Source organism: Apodemus sylvaticus, chromosome 3 (genome assembly GCF_947179515.1).
Source record: "Apodemus sylvaticus chromosome 3, mApoSyl1.1, whole genome shotgun sequence".
NCBI classification, from domain to species: domain Eukaryota; kingdom Metazoa; phylum Chordata; class Mammalia; order Rodentia; family Muridae; genus Apodemus; species Apodemus sylvaticus.
Genome location: NC_067474.1, coordinates 13,509,928 through 13,514,563, shown reverse-complemented (window position 1 = coordinate 13,514,563; position 4,636 = coordinate 13,509,928). Strand labels below are relative to the sequence as shown.

Genomic DNA, 4,636 nt, shown 5'->3' with positions numbered 1-4,636 from the left:
GATTTTTAAGTTATGGTAACTGTCTACACACTGGGGTTTGTGATTAATGAGGGTCAAGCTGACAGGTGTCTGGCTACAGTGGGACCCATCTACTCCTGGAGGGCCTACAGGCAGGTGGCAGCCAGCACTTGGAACCTCATGCATCCCTCCACAGCCAAGCAGGAAGGCTGGAGCAGCAGAGTAATATGGCGGAGCAACACAACTGTTGATAGGCTTCTAACACAAAGAGTGCCAAAGTTTGTAAGGGATTAGCTTATGGCAAAGAAGTGGTCTGGAAATATTTTTATTTTAAACTAGTGATATCTAAATTACATTCAAATGAAAAATGTTAAAGTTTAGATTTGTAAGGTTTTTAAAGTTAAAAGGGAAAAATCCAAAAAGCTGGAATTATAAAAGTAACCACTCCAAAGGTTGTCCCCATAGCTGTGCTGGCAAAGCTTGACACCTGGCTTTGGTTACCAGCCACTTTGGGTTTACATTTACCCTGGTTTTTCTCATGAGTATTCCTGGTGAACTATTTCTGCTCAGTTCCTAAGCAGAGCCTTGCTACTAGGTCTTTCCTGGTCACTCCTTGAAACAGAGTCTCCCCCTTCCCACTGTAATCCTTTTACCTCCTGGAAACTAGGGAACACTTTAATTAAGGAAAGGACAAATGGAAATGGTACCATTGTATTTTCAGAATACAAGTAAATGTGTACATGTTTTGTTTCTAAAGGGAGGAAAAAAACTTGCCTGCTAATTTCTAAGCTCTCATATAATTTGTTTAAATTTTTTGCCTATAATTGTCAACACCTTGAGACTTCTGATAAAACTCATGATACATATTTACTTGTCTTTATATGAAAGAAAATTCTACTCCATCACACTGTCAGAGCAAAAGGAGAATTACTTACACTAGATGCTGTTTAAATTGGTTAAAAAACTGGCCAGAGCCCAACCAAGTAGAAGGCCAATAAGTTATCCTTGCAGAATTATTAATAACTGGGAAAGTCATAAGCTTAAGAGTATTTAGTTCATGACAAGCTGGGCACACCCCAAGTATTGAAGCATAAGTTATTCAATTAGACATAAGTGCTGTCAAATCCATAACTAGTCAGAGATCCTGGAACTGAACCAAACCAATCACTACTACTATCATATACTATCATGAGTATACTGTAAAGTCCACTCGTTAGGTCCAAGAGGCCTATACTGCTAGTAAAGTGAAAGTAGGCTAGTATAAATATGTGGCACTGGTGCCTATATTCATTCAGCATCCTCAGGTACTGTTCAATCCCTTGGGAACATGTCACTCAATTCTATGTGCATGGTTAAGGTATTAGATTACTATCCATGTACTACAGATTTCTGCATGGCATCAAATTTACTTTCAGAAGTAGATCTCATGTGTCAGGTACAAAAGTCGGATCATCAACTCTGGCTTCTCTACTGACTAACCCTTCTTGTTTGGTTAGACAATGTACACCAAGTTCCACACGAGTCAGAGTTATATCACTTTTAGAGCAGCAATACATGATCCAAGGTTTTCCTGAAGGTAGTGGAGCAGGTACAGTTCATAGTCTTCTCCAGACTCAGGAACTCCAATGCTGTCACTCTCTTGAGGTATATCTATAAGTCATATGGCTTTCTAGCCCTCTCTAAAATACTCAGCAATATACTGGTATGTGCAAAGTGAACATTCTCATCTAAGAACCTGTGCAAGAGGAGTAAATAGTTTGGTTCTGAGGGGAACTCCTCCACTTGCATAGCCATAGATCCTAAGTAATAGCCCTGTTCATTCTGGTCAGGGTGACCCAGATAGTGCTCCATGTTTTCTGTATCATAGAGCATCCACAGAGTGACAGGGACCCCAGCAATAGCAACCTGGAAGATATCTGACCACTGCATTCATGCAATCAGGGAGAGCTAGCTGCCAAAGGACCAGCTGTGGATTCCCACTAGATCCAAGTCAATGAAGCCATACTGAGATGCTAGCTTCTGGAGTCCTTCTACTTGATCATTAATTTCTATTTGACCCATTTCATATTTAAAGACACCTTTAAATTTAAGGCCTGGGTGTCAGGATTCCCTGTTGTCTATCACCACAACCACATAATCCAGGGAGACCAGGGTGTTCAGGCAGAAGCATTTGACTCCTTTAAACTGATTGTTCACAAGCTGCACCTGGGGACCACCATATATGAAGAGTACAGTGGGGTATTTCTTTCCAGATGGTAGGTCATGAGGCTTATACAACATTCCATACAGTATAAATCCAGTAGTACTTTCAAAAGAAAAAAATTCTGGATGGGTAGAGTCAAGAAGAGGACCTGCTGAATCCAAAATGGTGGCTCAAAATTTATTTGTTTTATGAACTGGGTCATCATCAGGAGTTGAGAGTTTGTAGAGGGACACACAGTATGGATTCTTCTGGTTGCTGTACTTACTTATGAAGAAGTCACAATGCTGCCTGAGGCAGCAGTCAGACTCACCACTTTGCCAGAGTTTGCATAACTGGTCACATACAGATGATGCTTTGGTGTCTTCAAAGTACACCAGCTTTCAGGCTACCCAGATATTAGATCTATGCCAGTCAAATATTTCCCATTCACTATTGGCAATTGCTATTTCTCTTTGATAGGACACTTGAAATCACTAGGGGCAGGTAGTCCACCACTGGTCCATTTATATTTGCTCTCTTTTAAAATGGATGTGATTTTATACAGATGATGAAAATCTGTTTTGCATTCAGAGTCAAGAATAAACTCAATTTCATTTTTATGAGTTTGAGGAAAACCATGAAAAAATATCATGGATAATTATCCAGATGTCTGTTGCTTCTTCATAGATGATCAGTGGTGTCACAGAGCCGGAAACTGACTGTATGAGTCTCTGTCTGTCTATGTTATGGCATCATCTTTTACTGGGAGGAATAACTCAGTGTAGAACAGAACTATCTGCTGGTGAGTCTGAGAACAGTCTAGAACTCCCTCTGGAGTCCATCCTGCTCTGGCAATATATCCAATTCCTTCAAACAGAATCTCAAAAGGTTGAACCAGCTCTTTATCTTTAACATCTATAATCCCTACTTCAACATGAATAATCTCCACCTCAGATTCATCATTTTCTTCATAGAGAATTCTAAGAATTTTTACACCACTAGGAGTTCTTTCAGCTTGGGGATACCACCAGAGTATCTGTCAAACTCTTCTTGAAGAACAAATCTGGCAACACCAGCTGACCTGGGATCCTTTTCCATTTTGGCTAGTTCATTGTGCACATAGGTGATCCTCCATTCTTCTCTGTTTATGAGGTTCGATATCTAAATATCATTCCTGTGAGTAAAAGCTATCCAGTCTGGGTTAGCGGGGAATTATTTTGGATCCATTTGCATATTGGGACAATTAGTTTCCTCTAAGTTGGGCTGTAAAGGTTGTTGTGTAAATTCATGTAGTCCTCCATCTTTGATATGTTTAATACTGCAACCAGCTTGAAACAGGACTGTTCTGCTTCCTGGATGGTAATCCTAAACTGAGATTCCCACAGTCTTGATGCACTTTCTTTCTCTTGAATAGTTCTTCTTCTCTAGAATACATCCCATAGTCTAGTGTCTCCTAAAAAAGATCCAAAAGAGGCTTCCAAAAAAGCGTTAAGACTGCTACTCTGTTGATGGTTTTAGGGATTTCAGAATAAAATAGCGTATTTGATCTGTTCTCACCAGACATGGCAATATAATAGACCCTGTCAGAGTAAGGCCCATCTGGATCTGTCCTCTTTACAAACAAAATCATGTGTCACCTTAGCCATCATGTAGTCATGGTATTTTCTGGTATCAAGCAGCTTTTTCAGCTGACTCCAGAAATACCGTTCAACATAAAACAGCTCCAGTTTGGGCCTGTTCTGTGATTCACCATTTCCTCCTCACACTCCGCAGTGTCAAATACCTTGACACCCAGGTGCTCTGTTTCCATTGCTGCTGCCATGTTCCATCTTCCTTATGGTATTTTCATCTGCTCAGTTCTCTTCTACTTTCCAAGAGATCATTTTCACTTGACCCAACTTTAAGCACAGATCTCTCCATTCATCCTGATCTCTTCTGACAGGAATCTTTCCTTTTTTTCAACCATCCAATCCATCCCCTGTGCCCGCATAGATGGCCTGAGTGGGCCTACCTCCTGTTGGGCTGTCCCGGTGGCACCCAGGCAGTGGACAAACAGTATGATTTTTATGTGTTTTGAGACTACTGAATAATAAAGGCTGTGTTTTTCATTTTACTATGAATACAAACATTTGTTTCAAATTTTGTGTGTGAAAATTATTTCATATATGATTTGGGCCCAAGTTGCAGTTTCCAACAGATTTATGACAGCAAGCAAGCAGGAACGGTGAAGAATCAGTTTGATCTCATGTGAATAGACGGTAATTTTCTTATTTTTTTGAAAGTGGACAAAGACATAGGCTTCCATGATTTTAGTATTCCTAGGGATGCATATTTAGAAACAATACATTAGAAAAGACAGCATTTTTGCCCTCATCATTAGAATGTTATAAAATACTCTTCAGTTTTGATGACCTTTCTTTTTTCTTTCCTTTTCTTTTCTTTTCTTTTCTTTTCAATCCACCACAATTCAACATAATCTAAAATAATCAAGCAGTG

At 39.7% G+C, this 4,636-nt stretch overlaps 1 pseudogene; it reads right to left on the bottom strand.

The window, feature by feature from the left end:
• Positions 1-1,486: 1,486 nt before the first annotated feature.
• Positions 1,487-3,962, bottom strand: LOC127679793 (dipeptidyl peptidase 8-like; annotated as a pseudogene).
• Between the last annotated feature and the right edge of the window lie 674 nt (positions 3,963-4,636).